Genomic DNA, 16242 nt, shown 5'->3' with positions numbered 1-16242 from the left:
TCTGGGGCGATGTCCATAGGACTGACCGCGACATCAGAATCGATCTCTGGGGCGATGTCCACAGGATGTACAACGGCATCGGAATCGATCTCTGGGGCGATGTCCACGGGATGGACAGCGGCATCGGAATCGATCTCCGGGGCGATGCCAACAGGACGGACCGCGACATCGAAAACGATCTCTGGGGCGTTGTCCATAGTGCGGGCCGCGACATCGGAATCATCAAGGACGTCCACCGGCACCTGCACAACCCTAACATATTAGCAAGCACATTGCAAATAATCAAAAACCACAACTTTCGGTAATAAGACATTATTTTTTACCTTGTGCAGCTCACCGGGGGATCCCATCCCTCTGGGGGCCATCTCCTCGTCCTCGATGGGGGCCATCACCTTGCCAGGGGAATACTGCTTCTCAATGGCGACTATCTCCTCAAACTCGGCCTTGAGCCTCGCATAGGTGGCCATCAGAGTTTCTGGGGTAGGCACGGTGGGGCCCTTGCTGTTCTTCCAACTTTATTTGAGGAGTTCGTCCGCCAACGTCGTCAATTCTTTGGCCAGTGCTTGCTTCTTCGAGTTCTTCATCTCCATGGGTTGGCCCGCCAACATGGTCAACTCGTTGGTCGGTGCTCGCTTCCTGGAGATCGCTGTCTCCAGTGGGTTGTCCGCCGGCAACTCTTTGCCTAGTGCTCCAGGATCCATCAATGAACTGACAAACAAAAAGCAATCGAAAGGAAACCACAATCGCAATGAAAATGGGAAAAGAATAGGCTGTGAGAATCGGTCGGTGCTTCGCAAAAAGAAGATTCTTGGAATGAAAATATAGCAGCATCACTGATTCGCCCACCTTTCCTTCGTCGGTACAGAAGAAAAATGGCAGAAGTGAGTAGCCTAGAGTGAGGTTTTCTTCAAGAAAGGGGAGAAAGGGCTTCAACGAGCGTTCCAGTGAAATGATGGTTGCTTCGTCCAGTCCAACTTCGAGGCCACTTTACCACTGCTAGTAAAGGTGTGGGTTTTGTGATATGACGGGTCATGACGGCCACACCGGGGTGACCGGTGAGTTTCGACTGTAGCACCTCGCTGTGATTTGGTGGATGGCACGCGGGCCCTGATGCTTTGATGTCCCGCATGTGGATAGAGCGGCTAGTCATATAGGAGTGGTCAATATTGTGCACCGCGACCAAGGCGGAGAGGAAAATGAGAGAACTACATAATTAATGCATGAGTTTAATTAGGGTAGTTTTGTAAAGTACGAGATACATTCCTCCAATCGCAAAATGCCTTGGTTGATGAGATTTGAGATTTGAGCCCTATAAACCGAAAGGGAGATTTGAGATTTGAGATACTGCACACGGTGTAGTCTAGTCACTTGTTGGAATCTCTAGAAAGACTTATACCGCATGATTCTTTGCTTCTTTTTAGTACTACGTACTACTTCGCCGACATGTGGGACAGCCAGCAGCATCCGGGTCGACGTAGTATGTGGCATGCACCAGATTAGAGTGCGGAACGGAAGGGGAGCATCACCCCGGTCGTACCACCTGGCCCTGTTTGGATACTCTAACTCAGTTAAAGGTTAGAGTTAGATTCTAATCCTGAAGTAACTCTAGTGAAAGAGGTGTTTGGATGACAGGGTTAGATGGAGCGCGGATACGGCGAGGTGCCTTCATGGGCGGTGCGAGAGGGAGGGAGGGAGAGGACGAGAAGCTTCGAGGAAGTGGGGAGGGATCTGCTGCGGGGAGAGCGAGAGAAAAATTTGTTTTTTAGTGTCCTGAGAAGAACTAACCCAAATAAGCACCTCTTGGGTGGGTTAGATTTTTTTTGGGTTAGTTGAGTTCAAACTAACCCTAACACATGGATCCAAACAGTAACGCGCCGTCAAATCGCACAGCCTGACCTTTCCAGCAGTAACTAAGTTGAATCCGCTACTCCCTCACCCTCCTCGCCTCTTTGTCAAACCGCCTACGCGAAAACTGCCGCGCGTACTGCCTGGGAAAAGCCCCGCCCTCAACTTTTAACTATGCAAAAATAGTTCGAGCTTGTTCGTTCTATATAAATATTAGTACTGTATGTTTATTCACCCGTGGGGTTGTTCAATGAATGGAGGGACGGGGAGCACAAGTGAACAATACTACTAAGTACTGTAGTACTCTAGTAAGTAGGAGTCGTACAGGTAGTCACCTTAAATAGAGAGTTTCTTTTCTTTAATGCCACGTACACAAATTGAAATGCTTGTTGTGGAGAGAAAAAGATAATCACTCCACTATATATGTACGCAGGGGCCTGAGCGCTTGCTTTACTAGGGTTGCTCTCTTCATTCTCTCATCCTCTCCAGATATAAACAAGACATCGGTAGCGATATTTTCTCTCTGCTCACCGCTGGTCACAGATCCGGCCGGATCCCTTCGGCTGGTGTGTGTAGAGGACTAGGTGCATCGTTCACGCGGTCATCACCGCCGAGGGAGGAAATGCACAGCTGCCGGAGGGGCCCGATCCTCTGCCCGTGCCGTTCTCTCCGACACAGCACCGCCTCGAGAGGTCCTCCGACCCTTCTTCCTCCCTCCCGTATTGTCCACAGATCTGACCTGCCGCCACCGATATCCTGACGACCCTCAGTTATAAGTTCTTCGAAAGCGGCCTTGCTCTACTGCCCCAGCTCCCCACGTGTCTGCATGTGCATCTTTTTCTGCTCCCATTAGCTCTTCCAAAGCCACCTAAATTTTTAGTATTATTAGAGGTAAAGCTACTTCATGCATTCGAATCTAGGGCTTTGTTCAAACAATGAAGAAAGGGGGGAAAGTTGTAGCACGAATCTAGGACTTGATTCAAAGACGAAATAATATGGTGAAAGTAGTAGAGACCGGATACCCAACCGGTCTCTTGGTTGAAGAGGGAAATAATGGGAAAACGCAGTACAAACTAGATAAGGAACATATCTATTATTGGTTGAAAAAAGGATAGAAAGTGGCGGCTGGTGGACAAGTCAACAGAGTATGTCCAGGATTAGATTTGTTGCCCTCACATAGTAAAAGGTCTCCAGGATTAGAATTGCTGCCCTCACATAGTAAAAGGTCTCAGGATTAGATTTGCTGCCCTCACATAGTAAAAGGTCTCCAGGATTATATTTGCTGCCCTCACATAGTAAAAGGTCTCCAGGATTAGATTTGCTGCCCTCACATAGTACAAGGTCTCCAGGATTAGGTTTGCTGCCCTCACATAGTAAAAGGTCTCCAGGATTAGATTTGCTGCCCTCACATAGCATGAACAAACTCGGCATCACCACTTTATGCCTCCTTGTAGGTACATTGTGCTGATGCGTCCACTGTCGCATGTCCGTATACCAACCTTTTGCTGTTGTTAATGTAAGGGCGCATGTAAAATGAAGCGATCACACTGTTACCTTAGGGACATGTCTAACCAGTGTTACTGTTAATCTAATGCCTCCAGTGATAAGATGCAATTAAACTGTGTTACAAATGGCACTCCTGCTGTTTTCCCCAGTATGATAAGTAAGTTGCTCCTTTACGCTGCTGAGTGTCCTGGTGTCCCCATGGTCCCATGCCCTTAAACCAACTCTTTAGCTGCTATTGATTTACTGTATCTGGTAAACAAGCAATCCCATATTTGAGGAATCTCATTGTTGATCGTAATGCTTCTGGTAACATGAAGCATTGCTGACGTGTTAAAATTTCTACTGTCCTTGTGTGATTGCCATGAACATAATTAAGATGCTTCTTTTCATTTCGTATACGTTTCGTATATTCTTATTGACCAGCAACTATTTACTTTCTATCTTTTTGTGCAGATAGGGATATCCATTTCACCTTGTTGTTATTGTGACGTTTTGGTGAACTGCACAAAACACTTTTTTGGAATGAGTGTCTTGTGCAGTTCAACTAAAATTTCACGTGGGCAACATCTCTCAATTTTGGTGGAACTGCACAAAATACTGATTGGAGTTTCCAAAATCTCCGTCAAGTTCTGCTGGTAATCTCGTGCAACATTTTATTAGCCTTTGCAAGATGAGCTGTCACTGTCACCACAATGGGCTGCACAAAAGGATAAGAAAATTATAGTTGCACCTTACATGAGCCGGACAGCCAACCTTAATGTTCCTCAATTTTAGTGCAACTACTAAAGAAGAACCTGCCAGCTCACGAGAGCAAGTACTTCTTGCTAGCTGAATGATGCAATCTTTGCTTCATTTCAGGTGAACTGCAGAAAAAGGCGCATGAATTGAATCATGGAACTCCAGGCAGGCCTCATCCGAGTGGAGCTGCAGGTTGAGTTCAAGGAGGCCACTATTAAAGTGAAATCATGCTCTTCTTGTTTGTCCTGTGCAAACAGGAATACTCAACTACAGATGTTGTGACGGTCAAGAGCATTCGCCAAGTTCTTCGATTGTATGACATGGCTTGCCAAGATGGATTAATCCTGATATTCACTTTATCAAAAGGCTCTAATGGATTGGTTCTGAATCTTGTAAGCTGGGAATCAATGAGATGTGTAGGCATCTTTGTTGTACTTATTGTTTGAATCTTATTTGTTGGTTCTGAATCTTGCAAGCTAGGAATCAGTGAGATGTGTAGGCATCTTTGTTGTACTTATTATTTGGATCTTATTTGTTGGTTCTGAATCTTGCAAGCTGGGAATCAATGAGATGTGTAGGCATCTTTGTTGTACTTATTATTTGGATCTTATTTGTTGGTTCTGAATCTTGCAAGCTGGGAAACACGGCATGATGATGCAAAGGACAACAACCATAACAAAAAGTTCAAACTTGGTAGTATTATCTTTGTGAAAGTGCGACAAATGTGCTGGTCGTGTGCGTCCTGAGAATAATAATTCTAATTGTTGTGCATGTTGATCTTGTGGCACTGATAGAATGAGCCAATGCATTGCTTGTTTTAAGTATAAATTTCTATTAAAGCTAATTAAATTTAAGTAAAGTGACCACTAACTCCTGTTATTACAGTACCAATACAGACCCGCTCGTGAACCGATGTGTGGCCGGAGTAGGTTTCTTAATGGAGGCGTTTGAATGCGCCGAGGGTGCATCTTCTGCCGGGCATGCAGCGGACGAGTGAGGGGTAGTAACTGTTGTCGCCTGTACACACTCAGTTTACTGTTGAATCCAGTTCCCCCAGAGCTGAAAAACAAACTGCTGCCGCCGCCTACACACTCGTTCACTTGAAAAGACTCCAATGGCGATCCGAGGGGTGAGCCTGCTCGATATGGACTTCAGCAAGGAGTTCCCCTTTGAGTTCGCCGTTCAGTCCTATGGCTGCACCAAGTTGAATGTGATGTACACCAACGATCCGGACTCGGCGAAGCTCTGCCTCGCCGAGTTCAAGCAGTACCTACAGGACGAGAAAGCACAAGGTTGTAGGACTAGACCTTGTGCCCATCCATTCGTCTCCTGACAGGGACCAGCGGATCGCCGTCGCCCAAGTATGTGTGTGGGACGAGGTTCTCATCTACCACTTCTGTAGGGCCATCAGAGGTTCTGGAGCATTCGCCCATTTCATCGGCAGCACCGACTGCACCTTCGCTACGGTGGAGAGAAGGAAGAACGCGACGATTCGGCCATCTGGTGCAACAAGCTTGTCGACATCCAGAAGCAATACAAGATCATCAGCAACGGGTAGGAGAAGGACTCCGTGGTTGACCTCGCCGAGACCATCATCGACCCCTGATACGCCAACATGAAAGAAGAAAACGATACCAAGGACCTGAACACGTGGGAGGTACCTCTGAATCTAGCCTACATAACCTACGCGGCCAAGGACGCATACGCATGCTACGACATGTACAGGCAGATCTTGGACATGAGGGCGTGTCTGCTTCCCGTAACCGACGAGTACACGGATAGCCGCAGCGTCATGATCAAGCGTGCCAGGAAGGTCTAGATGTTGTACTTTATCTGTTTATAAGCACCTTTATCATCTGAGTGTTTCATGCATTAGCCTATGTGTCGTAATTATCTGTTTTGTCCGAAATATTTCTTTTAAGAACCCATTAACCTGTTTGCTTTTTTAGTGGCTATTTGCTTATGTATGTAACTAGTTCACTTGTCCGTTAAAAAAATAGTTCACTCGGCTGCCGTGCTTTGAATCTCCTTCCTCCCAACATATTCCCCTCCTCAGGTGGACCCAGCAGGTCTTGTACACAGACATATGGGACCAACCACTTATCCATTTGTATTTCTTTATTTTGTTCAATCTTTTGTCCTCTTCCTATACAGCGGCTGGCCATCATAGCCTATGGCGTTGCCCAGGCCATCCCTCTACTACCGCACATTGTCCGGCGGCGGCAGCTCCACCGGCCCACCCTGCACCCGAACAAGTCAACCCTCGTACTCCCCTCCGCCTGCGTCTTCCCCCGCTCCGGTTCGTTTGGTCCGAGGTCTCGATGTCGTCCTCCGCCTTGGTGCTCTAGCCACGGCGCCGCCGTCTGTCGTTCCCAACATGGTCAGCAAAACAAGAGGAATCGGGAGACAACTGTTCGTCGAGAGGCTGACAGTCCCGGACCCACCAAGTCCATGGCCTAGGTTTTGTTGTTTAACATGGGCAGCCCACGACATGTTTCAATATTTTTTGGATCCAGCAGGTATCAAGCGGCCTCTGAGCCTCCCAACCTAGCTTGTCTATAACATCAGCAGCCCAAGTTATGTTCGTTTTTTCAAGACGATGCACAACTCAGTTCTATTTTTCTATAAGAATGCAAAATTGAACCTGTTTTCTATAAGAATGCAAAACTGAACCTATATTTATATCTTATTTTATTACATATATATATATATTAGAAAGAACATAAGTTTCCGTTAAACCTGTCGTTCGTCCAACCATTTTATAGACCTTCCCACTTCCTTTATTTTTCGTTTTCATTAATCCTATATCTGAATTTTCTCCCACTTTCTTTTTTGATGTAAACTGAGTTTTCTCCCAGTACTTTTCCCTAGAACCAACTCAACTGTCCCACGTCTAGCCTAAAAAATAATAATACCCCACATACTATTAACTCATCAAATTTAAATGATATTTTATTTCGTAAGTTGAAAGTTCTTACAAAATAATAATAATAATTGTTTATATATAACTTGGCAAGTTAACTCCTAGTGATTGCGTACATAAGCTTGCAAAGATTTTACTGACCAATGCAGTAATAGACGTGCAATCATGTGTTTATGTTTTTATAACATTTCTCCGTCTAGCCCAACATGATATTTTCACCCAGCCTAGCAAGTCCGCGGATTTTGAGAAAAATGCAAATGGGCTTTAAATTCTACCATATATATAAACGGGCTGCATAGATGCTACATCATTGTTTCACCCAACCCACCAAATGGACTAAAAAACAAATGGACTGGCTGACATGTGGGCCAGTAGGTCGAAGCCTAAGAAGGCGTTGGATTTACATCCAACGGCCGGCATTCTTCTTCAATCTCTCGTCTTCTTCCCCCAGCGCTGCCGGGACTGCCTGCTCCAGCCTCCGGCGTCCAGCTGCGTTGTTTTGCGCTCCTCAGTGAAACGCTACCCCGCCGACGGCCAGGCCATCCCTCCACTCCGCACCTCCTGTTATTCTCTGCCGAGTGTAGGCCCACCCCGCACCCGAACCAGTCAAGTTTCCCACTCCTCTCCGTCTGCGACTCCACTGCCGCGTCTTCCCCATCTCCGGGTCGTTCCAGTCTGGGGCCTCGCCGTCGTCCACCGCCTCGGTGTGCTCGGCGCGGCATGGTCAACATACGAGAGTCATCGGAAGAGGACTGTACGTGGAGAGCCTGACGGCTGGGACCCACGAGGTCCATGGTCGCACGCAAGGAAAGTTCCTCCTTATTACGCACTGTACATGGACTGTACGTGGGAAGGGCTTCTGTATTTCGTAAAAAAATGTTCCCCCCGCTGACAGGTCGGACCCACCAGCTATATCTTCGCACGCAAGGAAGTGCCTCCTTATTACGCACGAAAAAAATGAATACCACCCTGCTAGCTGGGACCCACCATAGTGGGTGGCTGGCTTGTGGGCCTAGTAAGTTGACGGGGACGGAGGGCTTTGTCAATTTAGTCAATATGAACGATTCTAGCTCCAGTGACCGTACGATGTCCATCCAACGGCCATAGTGCTGCTTCAACCTCTGGTCTTCTTGCTCCAGCCGCCCAAAGCAGCGCCGGTCGTGCCGCCTGCTCCTGCCTCCCGTGGCCGGCTGTGCTGCCGCAGAGGCCTCACTGCCCCCATACTACTCCCACCGCTGGCCAGGCCATCCCTCCACTCACCCACACCCCCTGTTATTCCGCGGCGACGACAGGTCACGCCGCAACCGAACCAGTGAACCCTCATACTCCTCTCCGCGTGGGCATCCACTGCCGCGTCTTCCCCGGCTCCGCGTCGTCCCCTTCCTAGGCCTCACCGTCGTCCACCGCGTTGGTGCTCTCAGTGCGGCGTGGTCAATGTGGTCAACGACCGACTTCCATCGGAAGAGTACTGTATGTGGAGAGACTGACAGCTGGGTCCATGGCCACAACCCAGTTTTTTTGTGATTTGCCAAGTTAGTCGCTTTGTCAGGCCTGTTGGGCTGCAAATCTTTCGAGACGAGGAGAGCTTCATTCGGCTGGCCGAGAAAATGGCCTATCAATAATGAGAAATGGGATATGCATTTTTAAAACACATCAAACCGGCAATTTGTTTCAAATTTCTTTTTTTTTTCATTTCGAGATTTTAAATTGCATTGATTTTTATGCGTGGACAATTTGTTGGATTTTATATTGATATACATTTATTTTTAAAATTAGTTTGAATGTGACTCAAAATTTCGGGATTAAAAACAGTTCGGACCACACCGAAATATGCAAAATTTTGTATAATTTTGTAACCGTGACCACAATATGGGCTGTAATGCTAACAAAAAGAATATGGGCTCCAAAAGAAACCTTAAGAATGAGAAAATGGGCTGTAAATTATTAGAAATAATGGTAGATGGGCTATATGATGTTTTCCACAGATTTGCGGCTTTCCTAAAAAAAGGTTGATGTACAAGCAGTGACTGTTGGATGTCCATCCAACGGCCGTCGTGCTTCTTCAATCTCTGCCCTTCCTGCTCCGGCCGCTCAAACAAGCACCGGCGGGACTGCCTGCTCTCTCCTCCCCGCGGCCGGCTATGCTGCCACGCAGGCCTCACCGCCCCACCGAACTCCCATCGCTGGCCTAGCCATCCCTCTACTCACCCACACTTGTAGTTATTCTCCGGCGACGGTAGACGAACCAGTAAACCCTCGTACAGTTATACTCCCCTCCGCATAGGAAACAACTACCGAGTCTTCCCTGGCTCCGTGTCGTTCCCTTCCTAGGCCTCGCCGACGTCCACCGCCCTGGTGCTCTCGGCGCGGCCTGGTCAACGTGGTCAACGACCGACATGCATCTGAAGTGGTCTGTACATGGAGAGGCTGACAGGTGGGTCCACGGCCACACGCAAGGAAATGCCTCCTTATTACGCGCAAAATAATGATTCCTCCACCTGCCATCTGGGACCTAGCAAAAGGGCCTCTATATTTTGCGAAAAAAATGTTACCGCCGCTGACAGCTCGGACCCACCAGCTATATCTTCGCACGCAAGGAAGTGCCTCCTTATTACGCACAAAAAAATGAATACTCCCCCTGTTAGCTGGGACACAGTATAGTGGCAGGCTGACTTGTGGGCCTACTAACTTGACGGGGATGGAGGGCTTTGTCAACTTAGTCAATATGCACGATTCTAGCTCTACTGACCGTACGATGTCCATCCAACGACCGTAGTGCTTCTTCAACCTCTGGTCTTTTGCTCCAGCCGCCCAAACCAGCGCCGGTCGTGCCTCGTGCTCCTGCCTCCCGTGGCCGGCTGTGCTGCCGCGGAGGCCTCACTGCCCCTACTACTCCCACCGCTGGCCAGGCCATCCCTCCACTCACCCACACCCCCTGTTATTCTGCGGCGACGACAGCCTCACACCACAGCCGAACCAGTGAACCCGCGTACTCCTCTCCGCGCGGGCTTCCACTGCCGCGTCTTCCCTGGCTCCGCGTCGTCCCCTTCCTAGGACTCGCCGTCGTCCACCGCCCTGGTGCTCTCGGCGCGGCGTGGTCAACGTGGTCAAGGAACGGCTTCCATCGGACGTGGACTATACGTGGAGAGGCTGACAGCTGGGTCCACGGCCGCAGCAAGGAAGTGCCTCCTTATTACGCGCAAAATAATTATTCCTCCACCAGACAGCGGGACCCACCGGACGGGCCACCGTATTTTGCGAAAAAACCTTTCCCCCTGACTGCTGGGACCCACCAGCTACATCTTCGCACGCAAGGAAGTGCGTCCGGGCAAAAAAATGATTCGCCCTTGTGACAGCTAGGACCCACCAGCTACATCTTCGCAGGCAAGGAAGTGCCTGACAGTCGGGACCCACCTGGTCGAAGCGTACGTAGCGTTGTCATTCTGGTCACGAACGTGTACGTACATACTGGTCGATGTAGAGGCACGCACGTAGCATGTACACGTACGTACAGCGGCCAGGGTGCAAGAAAGTAAATACTGCCACATATGTACATATGGGCGGGGTCTCGAACGCCTACTCGCGCGTATGTACGGCGAGGGCTCGTGTACATGGCTGGGTCGGAACGGAGAAACTGCGTCGTCGTCGTGTTCATGGGGAGCCAACCGGCTGGGTCAGAACGGAATGCGTCGTCATGTTCATCGGGAGGGCTTGGACAGAACAGTCGATGGAAACGAGGCCTGGCGTACCGCAGAACGGAGGAAACGGCCTTGTGTTCGACCGGCCACGTTCGAAACGGGATCCTGTTCATCGGGAGGGGTCTAGCGTACCGCGAAACGGAGGAAACGGACCTCCTACGGTCGAAACGGGGGTCCTGTTGATCGGGAGGGGTGTGGCGTACTGCAAAACAGAGGAAACGGACTTGTGTTGGAGCGCTATGGTCGAAACGGGGGTCCTGTTCATCGGGAGGGGTGTGGCGTACCGCAAAATGGGACTCCACGAGATACTGTTCATCTCCACCGTCGACCCCCTCCAGCCTCCACGGGCCACTGTTCATCCACCGTCGACCTCCTCCAGCCTCCACCTGCGACTGTTCATCCATGGGCTCCTGTTCATCCAGCCTCCACCGCACGCTACTCCACCGGCTACTGTTCAACCAGCCCTCTCCACGGGCTCCTGTTCAACCACCCCTCCACGATCTACTGTTCATCCAGCCCTCCACCATCTACTATTCATCTTGCCCTCCATGGGGTGGTCCTGTTCATCCTACCCTCCACGGGGTCTTGTTCATCCATCCCCAACCCGCTCGATCGATCGGGGTCCTGTTCATCCAGAGGCAACACCACGGGGTCCTGTTCATACACCCCCACCGGGAACTGTTCATCCAAACCCCCCAGCAACGCTCACTGTTCATCCAGAGGCAGCATCGATCGACTTCAGTTAGCAGCAGTAGCGAAGGAATCGCTCGATCGGGTTTAGTTAACAGCCATCGATCGCTCGGGTTCAGTAACGCGTAGCGTGCAGTGCAATCGCTCGGGTTCAGTTAGAGCCCAACGCCTCGCTCGGGTTCAGTTAGAGCCCAACGCCTCGCACACACACGCGTACGTACGAGAGAAACGCGCATCGCTCGGCCCCCGACCACCCACCGTAACCGGGGACTCCCCGATATTTTCCGCGCCCTCGCTTCTACCACAGTTTTTTCCGTCATGGACGACCCAAAGAATGTCATGCAGCTGTGTCTCCGGCTCGCCCAGGACGAAAAGCCCATTTTCTGTCATGATTTTTTGTCATAGAAGTTGGAGCCCACCACATCTATGATGATACCGGGTTTTGTCACAATTATCGTCATAGAAGTGTCATAAGTATGACAGAAAAAAAATTCGTTCGGCCCAAAATGTCACGGATGTGTGTTTTTTTTGTAGTGATGGTGCTTGAATACAAGGAAGCATGAATCCTTTCAACATATCCTTTGACAATTTCAATATATCAAATTCCATTTGGTATCAAGTTTCATGATTGTCATTTTGGATACACAAGTGCTCTTCCTTGCAAGGCTAACCCATGTAGGTAGATAAACTCAAACTATAAGTGGTGCTCTCAACTCTTGATGAAGTACAACAACCTTCAGCATCCAACACAAGTTCGACTACATGATCAAGATCGACACCACCACCCAAGGTATGTTATTCCATCTTAGAGAAGCTTTACCCCAAGTCATGGGTCAAAGCAGCTCAACAAGATGTGAATACATGAAAATGCTTAAACAAAAAATGGTAACCCCATTTTGAGCTTAAACAATGAGTATGACCTACGATCAGGTGTTCTCACTTGACTCCTCAGTCAATATACTCTAACATAGTTGACTTTGTCGCCGACCCTTCAAGATGAAGTTCTCTAGTGTTTCCTTGTATTCTTGCATTTTTCTAGATAAACTTCATCAAGATTTCATTTCCTTTGTCTGATATTCTCTGCATTCCCTGCATCTAATTCATTGCAAATCTTTCAGTTAATGCCCTGCAAATCCTTGTGAGATCTTATTTGCCAAAGAGAGCTGAGATGACAAAATGTTTCCTCTACATTGAACTCGGTTTCACCGACTTCTGCCTATCGGATATGAGATCTCCAACTCGGTGTCACCAATGAAAATAATTTGGCATTACCGATTTCACTACCAAGAAAACATTTTGTCATTGCCATTGTCATTTCTTCTCCAGCTCCACTCGATGATTCTTATCCTCTACTAGCATCTTAAATTACATGCCGCTTCGTAATGTGACTCAAGGACCAAACCTATATGACTCATGCTCTAGAAGATCCCTTCTTGGAAATTGATGTCAAAGGGGGAGAGAGAGCACATAAAAGCTTATCACATAAGAGAGAAAGCACATTTTAGCTTCCCTAGATGCTTATTAACCATAGAGGAGAGAAGTCACATGTCTTTAAGAGGGGAAAGACATGTTAGAATATGTTGCTTTGTTCCGATTTTCTTTTACCCTACCTTCTCCCATTACCAATATCAGATTCAGGGGGAGAAAGAGTTCATATCTAAGGGAAGAAAATCTTTGGAATTCGTTGCATATGTCTTTATTCCATGTGGACATGTCTATATTCAATAGAGTACTAAGTGCTCACTCACCACATGTCATCCCAGTCTTGGTACTCTTGTGGTTTTCTTATTTGCTCTGTTTAGTAGGTGTTCTTGTATTATCTAACCCTGTTTTCTCAAGGTTCACCTCCTTCAAAGCCAACTCAAGACCACAAGGTAAGTATATGCATCACACTCATGTGCATGATGATCTCTTGCTGATGTGCATATTGTTTGCAAGAAGGGCTCATGAACATGAAGGTACATTTCCTGTATTTACATCATTTGCTCTAATGCATATAGCAAAGATACATGTAACTCATTGCTTGCTCTGACAGGCTTATGCATTCACATGCTCTTACATACTATCTTTACATGACTGCATACATGTAGGGGGAGCATATGCATGTTACACTTTCCAAAGCTTCACTTATTATTCTTCATATCTTTATCTAAAGCTTTGATGTATGTTGTCATCAATTACCAAAGGGGGGGATTGAAAGCACAAGTGCTCCCTGGGTGATTTTGGTAATTAATGCCAACATATCTCTTGTTGGACTAATACTTTCATCTAGTATATTTCAGAAAGTTCAACAAAGGCGTGGCATGGACAAGAGGATGTGGAACCCCTTCAAGGTGCTAAGGACAAAGATTGGCTAAAGCTCAAGACTCTTCATAACTATTTTAGTGATCCAAGATCACATTGAGTCCATAGGAAAGCCAATACCATTAAAAGGGGATGAGGTGTTGCTTAATGATCTACTTGCTCAAAGTGCTTAGTGATATGCTCCAAAGCCCTCAACCACTTTCTCTAATCCAAACATGTCCAAAACCTAAAGTCAAACTCGGCCCCATCGACTTGATCCATCCGGCGCCACCGAGTTCACTTGACATAGCCACTGCTAGAAACCCTAATCAGTTCGGTCTCACCGATGGGATGTCGGTCTCACCGAGATGGGCTTGCAAACTCTCCGTTGCCTGTTGCAGTTATTTCGGTCTCACCGAAATATGCAGTCAGCCCCACCGAGTTTGCTTGACCAACTCTCTATTTGCTTATTACAAAAATTGGTCTCACCGAGTTTGTGTAATCGGTCAAACCGAGATGAGGTTTTACCCTAACCCTAGCACATCGGTCCCACCGAGTTGATCTATCTGTCCCACCGAGTTGATCTATCGGTCCCACCGAAAAGCCTAACGTTCACATTTTGAACTGAATCGGTCTCACCGAGTTCATATATTCGGTCTGACCGAGTTGGCTCAAATGTGTGTAACGGTTAGATTTTGTGTGGAGGATATATATGCCCCTCCACCCTCCTCTCCATTTGTGAGAGAGCCATCAGATTGTGCCTACACTTCCACTACTCATTTTCCGAGAGAGAACCACCTACTCATGTGTTGAGACCAAGACATTCCAATCCAGCCACAAGAATCTTGATCTCTAGCCTGCCCCAAGTTGTTTTCCACTCAAATCATCTTTACACCATAGCCAAATCCGTGAGAGAGAGTTGAGTGTTGGGGAGACTATCATTTGAAGCACAAGAGCAATGAGTTCATCATCAACACACCATCTATTACCTTTTGGAGAGTGGTATCTCCTAGATTGGTTAGGTGTCAGTTGGGAGCCTCCGTCAAGATTGTGGAGTTGAACCAAGGAGTTTGGAAGGGCAAGGAGATTGCCTACTTCGTGAAGATCTACCCAAGTGAGGCAAGTTCTTCGTGGGCGATGGCCATGGTGGGATAGACAAGGTTGCTTCTTCATGGACCCTTCGTGGGTGGAGCCCTCCGTGCACTCGTGCAACGGTTACCCTTCGTGGGTTGAAGTCTCCACAAATGTGGATGTATGATAGCACCACCTATCGGAAGCACGCCAAAAATCTCCGTCTTTCCAATTGCGTTTGATCACTCCAATCCCAGCCCTTTACTTTCTTGCAACTTGCATGCTTTACTTTCCGCTGCTCATATACTCATACCATGCTTGCTTGAAATGTATTGTGAATGCTTAAACTTGTGCTAAAACTCCACCTCAACTTAAAGAACTTAAAAACTGCTACTTTTGCTTGTTGACGTTCTAATCACCCCATCTAGACACCTCTTCTCGATCCTTTCACCGACCAGGCTGCGGCATCATTTATTATGCCCTACAGGTCATTTTGCTTTAATACAATGCCTTTCGGGTTGAAAAACACCGGTGCGACTAAGGGTGTCCCGGACTAAGGGGTCCTTGGACTATCAACGCATCTCTCATGGGCCGGACTGGTGGGTCGCTCTTGATTCATCAATGGAAGGCCGAACTACAAGCAATCCCGTGCTCCGGAAGGAAACCTCCGAAGACTTGGCGTATCCTCCACGCCTGGTTAGCGAAACCAGCATGTTTATCCTCTTATGGTGACTGACCATATGTAACCCTAGGTACCCCTGGTGTTTATATAAACTAGAGGGTTTAGCCCGTAGAGGGACAAAGCCATTATTGCCATTCCCACCTAGGGTTTAGTTCATCCGATCTCGTGGTAGATCAACTCTGTAATTGTCATACAAACACATCAATACAAGCAAGCAGGACATAGGGTTTTACCTCCTCGAGAGGGCTCGAACATGGGTAAACGTTGTCTCTATGTTCTCTGATGCCCATCGATCCAAGATCCACAGCTCGGGACCCCCTACCCGAGATCTGCCGGTTTTCACACCGACATTGGTGCTTTCATTGAGTGTTCTGCTGTAGGATCATCAAAAGATCAATGGCTCGCTTAGTCATCGGTGATGTCATCCACACCGGGGACATCTTCGTGGCCGGCTAGCTCTTCGCGTTTGCCAGCGCCGTTCTACATGCCAACCCAACAGGTCACCTTGACTAGATCGACAGTTTCGCCCCTGAGAAGGAAATCAGGTTCGGCAACCTGGAGTACGTCACCGATGCTCGGGGCAATCTGATCTTTACTGGGTTCTCGGCTTTACCTGAGGGCCCCGGTAATCCCGAGGCCTCAACTTCAGACCTCCTCCCTGATCCCATCTCCAGGTCGACCTCTATCTTGGATATGGCTTCGAGCTCGGATTCGATCTCAGCGTCCGAGGACCAAGGGTCAGCCTTGGCCGAACACACCCCCTATGCAGGCATACCGGAGGTTAACTCCGAAAGATGTCACAGTAT

The sequence above is a fragment of the Aegilops tauschii genome, chromosome 6, assembly GCF_002575655.3.
Source record: "Aegilops tauschii subsp. strangulata cultivar AL8/78 chromosome 6, Aet v6.0, whole genome shotgun sequence".
NCBI lineage: Eukaryota > Viridiplantae > Streptophyta > Magnoliopsida > Poales > Poaceae > Aegilops > Aegilops tauschii.
Note: the sequence above shows the minus strand (reverse complement) of the source record.